Below are 17206 nucleotides of genomic sequence, written 5' to 3' on the forward strand. Positions count from 1 at the left end.
TCTCCAAGTCATACCTTTTCTCTGAGCACGGTTAGACATGGTCCAGTGCAAAGCATTCTTGTTGCACTACCGCCAGCTGCGTCTTCAGAAGTTGGCAAAGCTAATTGCAAAAAGAAAGTCAGTTTCAGTCCGAATGTTTTCCTCGCTCCTCGGAATGTGCTCTTCAGCGATACATCTCAAACCCTTGGCACGGCTCAAAATGAGACCTCTTCAGGAAGAACTGCACCTTCAATGGCAACAGGCCATGGGTTCGTTCGACGATACTATCTGGCTCACACAGCGCATGATAAATTTTCTACATTGGTGGTCACAGACCAAGAATTTAACCCAAGGCCTCACTTTCTTACAGACCATTCCAGACTTAGTTTTAACGACCGATGCCTCCATGGAAGGATGGGGAGCTCATCTGCAGGATTTGCAGAATCAAGGAAGATGGTCTCAAGTTCAAAGGCAACAGCATATCAACAGACTGGAGCTTCGCGCCATCTTTCTGTCTCTGCAAGCGTTTCTCCCAAGGATCGCGGGTTCGTCTGTGCTGGTCCGTACTGACAATACAACCAGCATGTATTACATCAACAAGCAGGGAGGAACAAAATCAGCTATGCTCTGAAAGGAGGCTCAGGAATTGTGTGAGTGGGTCACATTCCACAAGATAACACTGAGAGCCGAACATGTTAGGGGTCTCCACAGTGCCCTGGCGGACACGCTGAGCAGGTCTCTATCGGACTGTCACGAGTGGGAGCTAGAGCAGAAGCAAGTGAATACAGTGTACCAGGCTTGGGGCAGACCTGCGCTGGACCTATTCGCAACGAGGGAGAACAAGAAATGCTGTTACTATGCCAGCAGGCTCCCACAACGGGGATCAAGAGGGAATGCCCTGTCCATGCGATGGTCAGGGATTTGTGCTTACGATTTTCCCCCAATACCATTGATTCCGAAAGTGCTCCGCAAGATGAAGCTGGAGGGTTGCCGTTTAATACTGATTGCACCCCGTTGGCCAAGGCAATATTGGTTCCAGTAACTTCTCCTATTGTCCCAAGATAGGCCCATTCATCTTCTTTCAACACCTACAATGTTATGGAGGGACAGAGGGCAGGTACTTCATCCGGACCCACAGTCCCCGCACTTGCACGCATGGCTCCTGATTTCTTAGAGTTCAAGGACCTCAACATTTCACAGGACTGTCGTAAGATTTTGGCCAAATCCCATGCCCGGAGCACAGTCAAGACTTATCGCCTCAAATGGAAGCGATTTTGTTACTGGTGTGAAGCGAATAATATTCATCCAATTCAAGCTCCTGCAGAGCAAATACTCCCGTATCTGCTTTCTCTTGCCAAGTCTGGGCATACTTTTTCATCGGTCAAAGTACATCTTGCTGCTCTTTCCAGATTCAGGAAGTGCTCAAAACGTCCCTCTCTTTGCTCGTCTTCACTTGTCAAACAATTCATGAAAGGACTTTTCCGAGCTTTCCCTCCAGTGCGAGCACCCCCTCCAGAGTGGGAACTCAACACAGTGTTAGCGCAATTAATGAAGCATCCATTTGAACCGATCCATAAAGCGGATCTCAAATTCCTTGGAAGGTCACCCTTTTATTGGCTCTTACCTCTGCAAGAAGGGTTAGTGAGATCCAAGCTTTCACTATCAAAGAGCCCTTTTTGCAGTTTACTAGTGATTACGTAATCCTTCGAACAAATCCCAAGTTCATCCCTAAGGTACCGACACAATTTCACTTGAATGAACCAGTAAGATTAAAAACATTCTTTCCGGATCCATCCACTCCAGCTGAAAGAGCATTACACTCCCTGGATATTAAGCTTTGTTTAAAATTCTAACTACAGAAAACTAAAGACATCAGACAGTTTAACCAACTGTTCGTCGCCTATGGTCAAGCAACTCTTGGGAATGCAGTAACAAAGGCAACTATAGCCAGATGTCTGGCATCTGCTATTCATTTCTGCCATGTCAAGGCTAATAAGCCTTTGCAGAGGAAAGTCAAGGCTCATTCGACAAGAACTATTTCAACTTCTACAGCTGTGTTCTCTGGAGTGACTCTGGAAAATATCTGTCGTGCTGCGACATGGAAAAATGTCCACACGTTCACGAAGCATTACTGTCTTCAATCTTCGCATCAAGAAGATGCAGCGGTTGGACAGGTTATTCTACGCCATCTCTTTCATTAAGGTCAGATTCAGGTACTTTTCTCTTTTATGATAATCCATTACTTTTAATATTTATGCAAATATACAGGTTGATATGCCTAAAGATCGTAATTATTGCTATATATATATATATATATATATATCATGAAAAACTCCTCCAAGGAAAGAGCAGAGGCCACAGCAGGGGTAAGCAGGGAGGCCACTTTATTTAGTCACAAAACGGCGAATGCATTTCGGCATCATATATGCCTTCTTCAGCGCCAAGAGTCTTATGGGGAATTTGCAGGTAACATTGTGTATTTGAATGTTAGCCCCTAGATGATTGGTTAAATCCGCCCCGCCCCCAGGAGTGATGTCCTTTCTCACCAATTGTAGTGCACTGGGTGCATGTGCACTACAGATCCCAGGATGCAACATGAATCCAGGTAGGTAAGGCGGAATAATGACTTGCTGTTAGTGCCGAAATTACCATCACAATGTTGTCTGACCAAATCCCCTGCATGTTGTATGAACGACAATGTCCCCCTGGGTCCCCAGACCGCATCAACCTCCAGGAACAGGTTTCCACTCGGCGGGGGCAGGACCGGAGATCCAATCGCGCCCAGCGCAGAGTTAAATAACTCTGTCACCGCCCCATCTCCTCCTGGACCCGGGGGTGTGCCTTGGCATCCAGTACCCTGGAAACAAACAAAGTCCGCCACAGCAGATGCCAGCGAAGCCAAGGCCAGCTTTAGGATGCGGGTGCCTCTGAAGCGCGCCTCTGGCATGCGCGCTAAACATCATGAAAAACTCCTCCAAGGAAAGAGCAGAGGCCACAGCAGGGGTAAGCAGGGAGGCCACTTTATTCAGTCACAAAACGGCAAATGCATTTCGGCATCATATATGCCTTCTTCAGCGCCAAGAGTCTTATGGGGAATTTGCAGGTAACATCGTGTATTTGAATGTTAGCCCCTAGATGATTGGTTAAATCCGCCCCGCCCCCAGGAGCGATGTCCTTTCTCACCATTTGTAGTGCACTGGGTGCATGTGCACTACAGATCCCAGGATGCAACATGAATCCAGGTAGGTAAGGCGGAATAATGACTTGCTGTTAGCGCGGAAATTACCATCACGATGTTGTCTGATTAGGCCTGCACCCTAATTTTCTTTGTTGAAAAAAATTAATTTGGAAGGGAGCCGCGTGGCTTCCCTCCCAAGGCCTTAATCGGCCCCGGGGACCCCAACTCCCGGGTCATGGCCTTTTTTTTTTTTATTCTTTAGGAGGGGGGCTGCGTTGCCCCCCTCCTCAGGCCACTTATGGCCCCGGGGACCCCATCCCCCGGGGCCGGCCTTTGTTTTTTATTATTTAAAAAAAAAATATATGTTTATAGAAACACCTAGGACATGCTGGACAAACCGTATGTACCTATCACCATGACGATTTGCGTGATATTCATTAAAAGGCGACTATGCATACAATGAATCCACGTGGAATGTATTTACACCGCTAGTGAAGCTCTGACGTGTCTGACGCCCTACCGTGCCTAATCCTGGCGCCCCCGCCGGTGGGTACTCTCCAAGTAGACACCCTTGTTGTTTATTTATACAAACATGGGTAGCTATTGACGGGCACATTTAATACACACGCACACCAAGCCATTCAAAGGGGATTCGACAAAAATTCGACCAAACTATGCAAGAAACCCCCCTCACGGTTAATAAAACACACATCCACCGCCGGATGTGTAATACTTTTTATTTTACTCTCTGGAAAGGAGAGACGAACCTCACTTGAGAGTCACAGCGTGCTCCTGGCTGAGGCCAATGCTGTGTTACACCCACCAGTGCCCGCCGAGTGCCACACACCTCTGTGTTGTATTCCACCAGCTAGTGCGTATGCTATGACACTCTCTAGCCCATGTGCACTGTAACACCACCCCGTGAATATGTCATGCCACACTTGCCTTTGCACGGGTTATATTACCCCATCTAACGTGCCTTCCTCGATGCCTATGTTATAACGCACAGCGCTATGCCATACATATTACAATCTGGGATCCATATCTTTGTCACAGTGCATATACAACATTACACTCCCCAGCACATATTTGATATTACAACTTTAGAGACCAGTTAGGTTACACGACACTGCCCTGTGCATATTACACTCCAAGGTGCAGATCGCATAGCACGCACTAGTGCCTGTGCTATCTCGCGCTCTCGAATGAATCTGTCATTGCGCACAATGTATTGCATATTATATTTCACACCCCGGTTTATCTTATATCACACTTTTTGGTGCATAGTTTATACCATATACTGGGGTCTACTTATCGGATGCCTTGTTAATGCACGGTTCATGGCCAAACATAGCCAAGATATCAGAGATCTTATTTTAGACTCCCAACTAGATTTCATTTTTGTAACAGAGACTTGGCTCAAGGATTGGAGTAGCCCAGATGTTGCGGACGCTGTTCCATCAGGCTATCTTATACATAGGAATGACCGGCCAGTGGGTAGAGGTGGAAGACTGGCTATCATATTACGTGACTCATTGGTCTGTACTTTCTTTGAACTGGATATGTTACTGGAGGTGGAAAGATTGGGTTTCTGCCTTTCTTTGAATGCCACTTTATGTTTCTCTGGTGCTCTTATTTATCGGCCTCCTGGTCAAAGTGCTAAATTCATTAATTCACTTAATGACTCTCTAAGTTACCTCATGCTCAAATATGCTAATTTTACGCTTTTAGGTGATTATAATCTTCACTTAGAGGATAACACTGATTCTGGAACAGATAACTTCTCTCAAATTTTAGACCTGTTTTCACTACAGCAAATAGTGCATGGCCCCACCCATCTGGCAGGCCATACCCTCGACGGAGTCTGTTCAAATTTACCTTGGCTTGCTGCTGATGCCCCTGTCCCCCTAATCTGGTCTGATCATTCTTTCATCCCCCTTAGAATTACTATGCCTCCAATGACACAGATTGTGAAAATCTTTAATGAGTCACAGCAAGGCCCCTCATGGACACAGATGGTCTAAACTCCTAATTTATTGACGGTGGCCAAAAAATTTGCCCCAGTTTTAACAGGCAATACAGAGACTGATTCACACCTTTTTCAGTCCTGGCTCACTAACATCGGCAAGGCCATCATGCCCCTGGATATAAGGAGCAAGCCGTTAAAACCAAAAAATTTAAATACTCCCTGGTTTACGCCCAAACTGGCTCAAGCACTATTGCACTGCAGGCAATTGGAGCGGCAGTGGAGAAAGGGATATATAGATAAACAAAAAAAATGTTTTAGGGAAGGTAGGAAAGCATATTTTTCCCAGGTTCAACTGGCAAAAAAGGAATTCTATACAAACAAAATCAACTCAGCCCAAGACAATCAGAAGTTGATTTTTCAAATTGTGAAATCTTTTACAGCACCGATGGCGGAGCAAAGAGAGTTGCCTGCCTCCCAGTCATTATGCGATCAGATCTCCCTGTTTTTCGAGGAAAAAATCCTCACAATTCAGAAAAATTTTCCTGCCAGTAATTGCACCCTTGATTCCCCTCCGACGAGTAGCTCGACCTCCATTGCTGCATTTTCACCTGTATCGCTAGACATGACCCTCATGGCTATGAAAAAATGCAAATCTGGGTCTCCGTTGGATGCCTGTCCTCCACAAATTGTCAGAGGTAGCAAACCCTTTGATCAATCAGATTGTCAATTCATCTCTTAGCTCGGGCATCGTCCCAGCAGACTGGAAGTTGGCACTGGTTAAACCGCTAAAAAAAAACAACATATTGATTTAGCTGTGCTCTCCAATCTCCGCCCTATCTCACTTCTTCCAACCTTGGGTAAAATCACGGAAACTTTTGTCTTAAAGGAGCTTACAAAATTTCTGGAAGACCAACAGATTCTCCACCCATGCCAAGCTGGATTCCGGCCTAAACATTCTACGGAATCAGCCCTTATTGAAGTTTCTGATGCCCTGAAAATGATCGCAGACAGAGGTAGGAAGGGGGTATTCATTCTGCTAGATTTGTCAGCTGCATTCGACACGATCTCTCATGACATTCTTTTGAGGCGTCTCGAATGCAGCGGCATCTCGGGTATGGTGCTGAGATGGATTAAATCCTTCCTGACATCACGGAGACAGGCAATCACCCTTGGTCCTTTCCACTCCTCTGAACGTCACATTTTAGCAGGAGTCCCCCAAGGATCTTCCCTAAGCCCACTGCTTTTCAATGTCTATATGGCTCCCCTTATCACCCTGATCAGTTCCTTTGGGATTGAGGTTCTATCATATGCAGACGACACTCAAATGATTATCTCTTTGGATAACGACTCCACGCAAGCCGAAATGAATTTTAAAGCTTGTTTAACTGCGGTCCTCCAATGGATGTCGACTAATCATTTGAAGTGCAATACTGATAAAACAGAGATTCTCCCTATAGGGATCGGCACTTCTTTCCATCCGTCTAAGTGGTGGCCCGATGGGGCTACACCACCCCCTGAGGTGGTCAAGGTAGCCAAGAACCTAGGAGTCCAATTTGATAACTCCCTTTCCTTTCTCCCCCACACCAAAGCAGTCGCAGTAATCTGCTTCGGCTTAATCAAAACTCTAAAAAAATACTTCAGGTTTCTTCCTTTGTCTGCTAGAAAGTCCGTAGCAGTGGCCCTGATACTTTCTCGTATGGACTACTGTAACGGGCTATTGGCTGGAGCCAATAGATCAGTCTTAAAGAAGTTTCAGGTGGTACAACATGCTGCTGCCCACCTGGTTCTTAAACTTCCCAGAAATTCCTCAGCATCTGCCGCCTTGAATAATCTCCATTGGCTCCCGGTCCACAAAAGAATTCTTTTTAAGATTCTTCTTATCACGTTTAGGGCAAAGATGAAGGTTGGTCCCAAATTTTTGTCGGCACGTGTCACCCCCTACACTACTACTAGGCCACTCAGATCCTCTTCGGCAAACCTTCTAAAACTACCCAACTACAGATATAAACTAAAAGGCGCAAGAACACTAGCCTTTTTGGGTGCCAGAGCATGGAATAAGTTGCCAACCCAGATCAAACTCTGTAATACTGAACTTTCATTCAGGAAAGACCTCAAAACTTGGATCTATGGTATTTCGGACGACTGTTGTTTTGCTCTGATCTAATCACTCTCAGTAAGTTTATATTCTGTGTCTTCACTGCCGTATGACGCTAGCGCCAAGATACTCCTCGCGGAGTGATAGTGCGCTCTATAAATACAAGCTCAAATCAAATACCATATACTATATCTAGTTTTCATTTTCATCGTGCTCTCAGGACTATGTTCTATATAACACTGCGTCCAACAACCCTTTTCACGGGCATTACATTTTGCGATGGGGGGTGGAGGGTCAGGGGGTGTTTCTGCCAAGTGAGCCCGGAGTCACAGTCACAAACGTCCTCTTCTTTCTGAATAAAAGTGAGATTATGCTGCATACTTGTTCATATTTTAAGTAGTTCGCACAGACAAAACAACAATAAAGTTCCTAATACCCACCTTCTCTGAACAGTTAACTTGCTGCCCCATCCACCTCCTCCCTATCCTCTGTTGTCTGAATCCATGGACTAACCTCCTCCCTCCTGCCATGTATGGTCTGATGTGCTGCCACTGCCCTCCATTTAGCATGATGTACCAGTCCACTCCTCCTGCCCTCCATTGCCCAATTCCATGGCCCATCATTGACCTCCTGCTTAGCCTCTGTGCTTAGCTTGCTGCCCCTATTCTCCTTCCCCCTGCCCTTCGATGTCTTTGTGCATGCCCCTGCTCCATCCTTTTTGCCCACCATGTTCCATGGACCTGCCACTCTTATCTACTCTGAGTGTTTTGTTGAGCTGCCACTCCCCTCCCACCTGCATAGCATTGTCAGATGACTGTAACCTGTCCCTGCCACCTCCACCCTGCCTGTCCACATGCCATGCCCCCAGCCCTTCCTCCTGTCCTCCATGGTCCATTTTACTGCCACACCCTTCTGCCCTCCCTGGTCTGTTGTGCTGCAACTACTCCTCCTGCCTGCCTCACGCGGTCTGTTGTGAGGCCCCTTCCCCTGAACTCTCTTGTCTGTGTCCAGGTCCTGACCCTCCCTTCTATCCTCCATGGTCCTTTGTGCATGACCCTGCTTGCCCATCATAGCCATTGTGCTGCCACTAACCCTCCCGCTTGCCATGCATGGTCTTCTGTGCTGCCATGGCCCCTCCCACCTTCCCTGTGTGGTCAGCTAGCTGCCCCTGACCCCCTCCCACCTTCCCTCCATGGTCTGTGTGTATGCCATCATAGTCTCACTGTTGCTCTCCATGGTTTGTATTGTTTCTAGTGCCCATCCTGCCTGACCTCCATGGTCATCTTGCTGCTCCTGCCCTGCCCCTTTGCCCCCAGCCCTCTGTTTCCATGTGCAGACCCCTATTCCCTCCCACCTGGCTTGTCTGTTCCATTGTAATGCCCCTGATCTGTCCCTCCTGCCCTTTATGGTCTGTTATGCTGCAGCTTTCTCTCCTGTCTGTCCATTATGGTCAGCTAGCTACCATTGCCTCTTTCCCCTCTGTTCTCTGTTGTCCTGTTGGTCCTGTCCCCTCCCTATTGCTTTCTATGGATTGTTGTGCTGCACTCCCGTCCCGCATGCCCTGTGTGGTGTATTGTGCTGCTGCAAACCCTGATGCCTGCCCTGTAGGGTCAGTTTGGTGCACCTCTCCATGTCCCTCCTGTCTTCTGTTATCCGAGTCCAAGTCCCTACCCCAATTCCTCCTGCCTACCATGATCCAATGTACCATACTTGTGAACATTTTGAACTTGGTAAGGGGGAGATTTTGAAAAAAAACTGGGGCATTGATTTTCCCCTTTGAGTTACATTGAAAAAGAGGAGATTGTAGACAGGAGACAGATCAAATAAAACCCATTTGAGCTTAAAAACATTGGACGTTTCCTGGCTGAAACGGGTCTGTTGGCATGTATGGTTGTACTACCACTGCCTCTTCCTTCTGCCCACAATGGTCTATTATATTGCCACAGCCTCTCTTGCCAGTCCTGTGTTGTTGGTTTGTTGCCCCTGCTCCCCTTTCCACTGCCCTCCATAGTCTGTTGTGCTGCCACTGCCCTTCCTGCCTGCCCAGTGTGGTCAAATTGTTGCCTCTGCACTCTCCTACCTGCCTTCAATTTTCAGAGTTCATGCCCCTGGCCTCTGCCTCTCAACAGTATCCCAATGAACAACTAGATTGCTAACATTCTATATTTATTACAAACGCGTGGAACGCCTGACGTCATCTTGATGTAATCAAAACTGTAATACCTAGAGCATTTCCTTCAGAAATTACATATATGAGAGGGTCTTATTTGCATCAAAATTATGGTTAGTGCTCTAAAAAACTAAAATTAGGACATATTTTCTGAGTTTTCAAATAGCGACAAAGAACTTTTAAATTATTTGTAATCTTTATGTTTTTTTATCCAGTTGACCACTTGATTAAATGTTGCACTTAGGGGAGAGGATGTGGTGTTACTTCCAGAGCTGCAGACTTTGCAACTGGGGAACCAGGTTGGAGTTTCTGCTTCAGCTCAACATTCTGTGATTCTGGTCAAATCACTTAATCTCCCCATGTCTACAACCAAAATGAATTTGATCTTGTGTGATGTAACCAATGCTCATGTAAAGCACTCCAATACCTGACAAGTCTGCACTATATAAACTGCAAATACACAAAAAATAAGTGTTTTGCACACTTCTGTCATTGGGCTACATCTGGGTGATATTTGTGCTGCATTTGGGCTCTTTTGTCTCTGGTGGCCATCTTGGGAGATTTATTTGTTATGAAGGTTCCTACTTTCCTCATTTACTGCAGTCTCCTCAGTAGGAAATGCTTTCAGTTTTTTACTTTGATTCCATCAAGAAGGCATTCAGATGTGTCACACATTTGCCATAAATTCTGAATGTTAGCACTCTAGTTGCTCATTAGATCACTGTAGTAAAGCTACTGCTCACCACGGAAGTCTGCTGCTGGTATTAAAAGTGCATGTTTCAGTCTGCATATCAGAATTTTTTTATGAAATAGAAGAGGATTTGAGAAGTCACTCAAAATGTGCCCTAATTTTTCTTTCTTCAGCACTAATCATAATTTCTATGGCAAAATAAACCCCCTCATTGTGTTCCTTTTTAAATTAAATGTTTTAAGTGTTACCAGTTTATTCCAATCAAGATGGCTTCAGGTGTGCCATACTTTTGTCATAAGTAAGACTGTTAGCGCTCTAGTTGTTCGTTAGAACACTCTGGGACATTCTGTCATTGGGCTATACTTGGGCTACATCTGAGTGATATTTAGGCTACATTTGGGCTCTTTTGTCTCTGGTGGCCATCTTGGGAGATTTATTTGTTATGAAGTTTACTCATTTCCTCCTTTACTGCAGTCGCCTCAGTAGGAAATACTTTCAGTTTTTTACTTTGGTTCCATCAAGAAGGCATTCAGATGTGTCACACATTTGCCATAAATTCTGAATGTTAGCACTCTAGTTGCTCATTAGATCATGTAGTAAAGCTACTGCTCACCAGGGAAGTCTGCTGCTGGTATTCAAAGTGCATGTTTCAGTCTGCATGTCAGAATTTTTTTATGAAATAGAAGAGGATTTAAGAAGTCAAAACGTGCCCTAATTTTTCTTTCTGCAGCACTAATCATAATTTCTATGGCAAAATGAACCCCCTCATTTTGTTCCTTTGTAAATAAATGTTTTAAGTGTTACCACTTTATTCCAATCAAGATGGCTTCAGGTGTGCCATACTTTTGTCATAAGTAAGACAGTTAGCGCTCTAGTTGTTCGTTAGAGCACTCAGGGACATTCTGTCATTGGGATATACTTGGGCTACATTTGGGCTCTTTTGTCTCTGGTGGCCATTTTGGGAGCCTTACTTGTTATGAAGTTTCCTAATTTCCTCATTTACTACAGTCTCCTCAGTAGGAAATACTTTCAGTTTTTTACTTTGATTCCATCAAGAAGGCATTCAGATGTGTCACGCATTTGCCATAAATTCAGAATGTTAGCACTCTAGTTGCTTATTAGATCACTGTAGTAAAGCTATTGCTCACCAGGGAAGTGTGCTGCTGGTATTGAAAGTGCATGTTTCAGTCTGCATGTCAGAATTTTTTAATGGAATAGAAGAGTATTTGAGAAGTCACTCAAAATGTGCCCTAATTTTTCTTTCTGCAGCACTAATCATACTTTCTATGGCAAAATGAACCCCCTCATTTTGTTTCTCTTTAAATTAAATGTTTTAAGGGTTACCACTTTATTCCAATCAAGATGGCTTCAGGTGTGCAATACGTTTGTCATAAGTAGGAATTTTAGCGCTCTAGTTGTTCTTTAGAACACTCTGGGAAGCTGCAGTAGAACACAAAGGAACCAACTGGCAGTCTCTGCCCTTGTTGGATGTACATGTTTTACTGAGAATGTCAGACTTCTTTCTCACATGACTGAGAAAGATAATGTGAATTTACAGAAAATATGCTCTCAGTTTTGCCTATAGATCACCTTCCAAACCTCTGTGGGAAAAGCATGAAAAAATAGTTTTCTCTCAAACATGATTCATGATATCACAGCAGAAGGCTTTTTCACATGGTAAAAGCACCTTAGAACACACCACAATTCCTAAAATGAGTATGGTACCATCAACAAATGATTTCTAATGTAACCAAAGTCTTAAAACCTTCTATTAACTGCAATGCTTTTTAATGAGGTGATATCATGTATATTGGTCCCAAGATGGCTGCCAACACTTCTTGGATGAAGTACTGACAGCCAATCAGATCTCAAGATGAGATTTGTGGTTAGGCTCCACCCAGATATCACTAACATTTTTACCCTAATTTTCTCAGGAACTACTGAACGGATTTACAACATTTAAGCAAAAGGCACGAGTCTGAACTGAGGACTACCTTTTTGCCAAATTTGGTGTAATTCCGTTCAGCAGTTCGGGCTGTAGCTGCGTCAACAGGTCCTATCGGAAAATGCATGGGGAAAACGCGTTTTGGGACCCCCCTTTTATCCCGGCCCCCGCTTGACGAATTTTCAGGATAGGAGCGGACCGGAGCTGGCCAAATGTTTGGAAACTTTCGCGAAGATTCGTCAATCGGCGCCAACGTTATTCCAAATAGAATGTTGCGGATTTCCTATGGAAAATAGGTCCTAACTATAACTACCTACTGGCGACCGCCAGTAGGTAATGTGTATATATATATATATATGTATATATATATATATATATATCAGCAACCACTTCCAGCACTTCCTTTCGGTGAACATGGAAATCAATGACCCACAAGGAAGCTTGAAATGACAGGTAAATTTATTTCTCCTTTCTCTCACTCCTCACATGACGCGTTTCGGGCATCGAGTGCCCTTGATCACATAGTGCGACAGCGGTACGTCATTATTGTTTTATACAATATTTTTTTCATTGCTACACCACGTGATAATAGACAGTGACGAAACACTTGTAATATGGGGCTTTCTTCTGTGTAACCTTACATATATTAGGTCTTTATTTGAATCCATAGTGTTTGCACACAGTTACATAATGTATGCATCCAAATATAGTACCCAAGCGATATTGACGACATATTGTGTGCAAATCACGCTAAGTTTTTTTACCCTGTGCAAATTACGCAACACATATGTGTAAATTGCGCAATATGTGCCAATTATGAGGTGATATCATTAAATCTCAAGGGTTATTTCCTGTGCAAATCAGGCATACCTTGACATGTGCCAGATTTACAACCACATGTGCAAATTACAGCATAAATGCGAAAATTGTGCAAAATACGCAACTGACATGTGCAAATTACGCAGTACGTGCATATAATAGCATTGAATCTCCATGGATATCAACAGTGCAAATTACGCATAACGTGACATGTGCAAAATATGCAAATATCCGTGCAACTTCCCGCCTAAATGCGAAACTAATGTGCAAATTATGCAAAGGTATGTGCAAATTTCTGCATAATACAGCAAATGTCTATATATAGACTTAATCAATATGTTGGGTACAATTACTATGTATAAAAGACCATCATTCTTATCCATGGCTGCCTTAATGCATTTAGTTTCGATTTTGTTAAAAAAATGTAACAGTGGAGAATCCATGTGTATGAATACACAAAGCCACCCATAATACAAGTTCTTATATTGATGATTATATTTTGTGTTGCCAATAAATTTAAATTTATATATATATATATATATATATACATATATATATATATATATATATATATATATATATTACCTACTGGCGGTCGCCAGTAGGTAGTTATAGTTAGGACCACGTTTCCATAGGAAATCCGCAACATTCTATTTTGAATAACTTTTGCGCCGGTCGACGAATCCTTGCGAATTTTTCAAAATAGGTGGGGCGCTACGCTCCGCTCCTACCCTGAAAGTCTCGGGGGGATTCGTCAAGCGAGGGCTGAGATAAAAGGGGGGTCCCAAAACGCGTTTTTCCCATGCCTTTTTCCATAGGACCTTTAGACACAGCTACAGCCCGAACGGCTGAACAGAATTACTTGAAATTTGGCAGAGAGGTAGTCCTCAGGTCAAGGAAGTGCCTTTTGTAGGTTTGGTGTAAATCTGTTCAGTAGATTCTGAGAAAATAGCCTTTAAATCAATATATATATCTGAGCCAGCTTACGGTGCGCTTACGGTGCGCTTACCGTACGCGTATGGTGGCGTGCGCGAGCGCGATTCTGATTGGCCCTTAGATCTTAGTAAACATTCGAATCGGTCGAAACCAGGAAGCGGCGGCCGCCATTTTCTCTCTCGCACTCTGAGGGGGGAGCTGATAAACAAATGCCAAAAACATATAAAGGGGCTGTTTAGACAGCGCCCATGCACATAACCATGTTATTTGAGTCTTCAAAGATCCCCCAAGGCAAAAAACGGTAATTTTTTATTTTTCGAAAATTTCGCCGATTACGCTTACCGTACGCTTACCGTACGCGTACGGTAAAAAATTATTAAAAAAAAAAAAACCCCACTCTCTCCACCCCGTGTGCAAATGGTGGCCGAAGGCCACCATTTGTGCATGGCATATAAGAGCACAGCATTTCCCCAAAAAATTTCAACAGATTACCTATCACAAGGAAGCGCATAATATGTCCTCCATGTGCGCACGGTGCGCGAAGCGCATCGTGCGTACATGGCCCATCTAGCGTAACGTGGGCACGCGGTGCGCGTAGCGCACCGCGTGCACGGCACTAACTGCGTAAAGTGGGCGCGCGGTGCGCGAAGCGCACCGCGTGCTCACTGTGCGCGCACCGTGCGCGCACGGAACGAACTGCGTTAAGTGGGCGCGCACGCCACGAATGGCGTAAAGTAACTTAGCATTTAAAAAAACGTACAAATTCACTGAAAAAACCATAGGTTTCACACACGTTATAGTTAGGAATTAGCATTTAAAAAACCTTGCAAATTCACTGAAAAAACCATAGGTTTCACACATGTTATAGTTAGCGGAAATTTTACTGATAAAAAACCAATGAAATTCCCCCGTTATAGTTAGTGCAGGAAGGGGGCGGGGCTTCGGCGTCTTCGGTGATGGCCGCCGATTTCGGGAGCTCCGCAGTACCGTGACACAGTTCACCCTCTCCAGGATAGTTTTGCTCCTTTTCGGAGCGCGGAAAGGACATATATCAGCGTCGGAAGTGTCTCCTGATGCAGCGCAATATTTTTTCCGCCGTTTGGTGAGCTCCTAACAGTTTTTTCTCCTCAAAACGGCTGAAATGCTCTCACGGCCGCCATTTTGTTTTCATTTTTCAGGCGTTTTTCACATATCCTGATATTTTACCTCAGAAGTTGCATATTATCGCCTGAAATGTCTGCCTATCCAGAATTTTTCTACTACCTCATTGATTTCCAGTGGTAGGATGTGCTTGGGTCATCGTATCTCTCCAGCTGTGTAACTTATTTACCAAAAAGTTATTTTGCTCCGCATCTGGTTCTGGTCTTGTGGGTTAATACTCCTTTAACCAGATTCCACACCTCTGCCAGCTTGCCGTGTGTTACAATTCTCTCTGGGTCTGACTCTTTTGAAGCCGTCATCACCATTTCTACGTCTAGCACATTTCTACGCTATGGCGGCAACTCGAACCAGTCGTAAAGAGGCGCCACAGTCCGCTGGTGCCTCTTTAGAGGACTTCAACCCTTTTACTATATTGCCAGAAACTGCAGATGAAGCTCTCAGCGACCCTATGGCCATAAAAAACGCCTCTTCGTCTACGACTCGTTTGGGCTCCAAGCAGGGGTCTAAAATTCCATCTTCGGCTCCCCTCACCCCTAGGAAGAGAGGGAAAGCGAATCCTCCATCTCCTACTGGCTCTTCTACACCTCTTTCAATGGAACTTCTCCTTGAGGAGATTCGCGCCCTCAAACCCTATATGGAGGAAACCAACACCCGTTTGCTGAGATTAGAAGATAACTGGTCTCACACTGAACAGCGGGTGGAGGGTCTGGAGAAGCGTGTTGATGCAGTTCAGGAGTTTGCTGACAAGGTTCCTCTTATCCATAAAGATGTTGAACGTCTTCAACAGCAAGTTGAACAATTGGAAAATCGTAATAGGCGTAACAACCTGCGAATTTATGGTTTGGCGGAAGGTCTGGAGGGTTCTAACGCTATATCTTATTTTCAGTCATTTCTTCCGACTCTTCTTGGCCTTCCGGAGTCTCCTCCATTAAATATCCAGCGTGCGCATCGTTTGGGCCAGAGTCCCCGTTCCTCATCTCCATCAACAAAACCCAGAGGAGTAATTTTGTACTTTCTGGAATATACGGATTTACTTAAGGTCTTACAAGCAGCCAAACAGCGGGGAAAAATTTCCTGGAACGGTTCCAACCTCTTCTTCGCTCAGGATTATGCCAAAATAACTGCTGATCGTCGAAAAAGGTTTTTAGATATGAGACCAGCTCTACGCAGTTTGAATGCACGTTACGGCTTATTCCATCCCTGCCTTTTTAAAGTGACTCTTAACAATAGAACCACCAACTATGAAGACCCAGCTGTCCTGCAACAATTTTTGGACTCTTGTAAAGGAATGTCCATGGATATCTCTAAACCATGATATGTCGTGTAGTGTTTGTTGTGTTTTTACCCATTATTGTACACTTTGTGTGTTTCAGTCATTTTCGTGAGTTTTTGATGTCATTATCACTTATCACATTAATTGTTATTTTATTTTATTTTTTCTCTATCAGGTTGTGGTTTCCGTGCCTCTCTACATAATATTCTACGTTTCGCCTGGATGGTGTTTCTCTGTGTACTTCGCGTCCTGCGTCCTCCCGTCTGACGTGTGGCCCTCCCCATATGGCTCCACCTACCCCGTTACTCTTGTTCTTTTGTGGTATGTTTTTCTGTTATTGTACTGTTTTATCAATTGTTAGCTTTAATTTGCTCCTCTGTTTTCTATTCTTTCTCTCTTTCCCTCCTTTCTCCTCATTCCTCTGTTCTTCCCTATCTTTGGTTGTCCTTTTATATTTCTCATATGTCTACAATGTTTCTCTTATTCTCACTCTCTTTTTTCTACACTGTTTCCTGATCTTCTCTGTTTCTCACTGCTATTTTTCCACAATAAGAAGTTGCTTTCATGTTTTGTTGTGTTTTTTGAACACTTCTGTCTTTACGCACAATTCATTCTTTTACGACCCATTTTGAATATGTTTAAATAAGTTCTATTATGTCGTTAAACATTATATCTTGGAATGTTAAAGGCTTGGGTTCTCCTATCAAACGCCAACGAGTTTTGTCTCATATTGCAAACTTAAAAGGTGATATTGTTCTTCTACAAGAAATTCATATTCCCGACACTGAGGTAACTAAATTGAGACGATGTTGGGTGGGCAATGTTTTCGCATCACCAGGTTCTGGAAAACGCAATGGCGTTGCTATTCTCTGTCATAAACGCTTAGATGTTCAGCTCATAAGTCAAGATAATGATTCAGAGGGTAGATGGGTTGTGGTCTCTTTACTGATTAACAAGATTCCTTTCACCATTTTTAATGTTTATGCCCCC

At 44.1% G+C, this 17206-nt stretch overlaps 1 long non-coding RNA gene across 2 annotated transcripts in view; it reads left to right on the plus strand.

Moving 5' to 3' along the window:
- Positions 1–16537, plus strand: part of LOC146798923 (uncharacterized) — a 357197-nt gene extending 340660 nt beyond the window's left edge. For both annotated transcript variants that reach the window (XR_014968806.1, XR_014968805.1), the window contains exon 5: positions 16392–16537. This is a non-coding gene — a long non-coding RNA (uncharacterized LOC146798923). The remainder of the gene's footprint in view (positions 1–16391) is intronic.
- The last annotated feature ends 669 nt before the right edge of the window (positions 16538–17206 follow it).

The sequence above is a fragment of the Triturus cristatus genome, chromosome 9 (assembly GCF_964204655.1).
Source record: "Triturus cristatus chromosome 9, aTriCri1.1, whole genome shotgun sequence".
In the NCBI taxonomy this organism is placed as follows: Eukaryota; Metazoa; Chordata; class Amphibia; order Caudata; family Salamandridae; genus Triturus; species Triturus cristatus.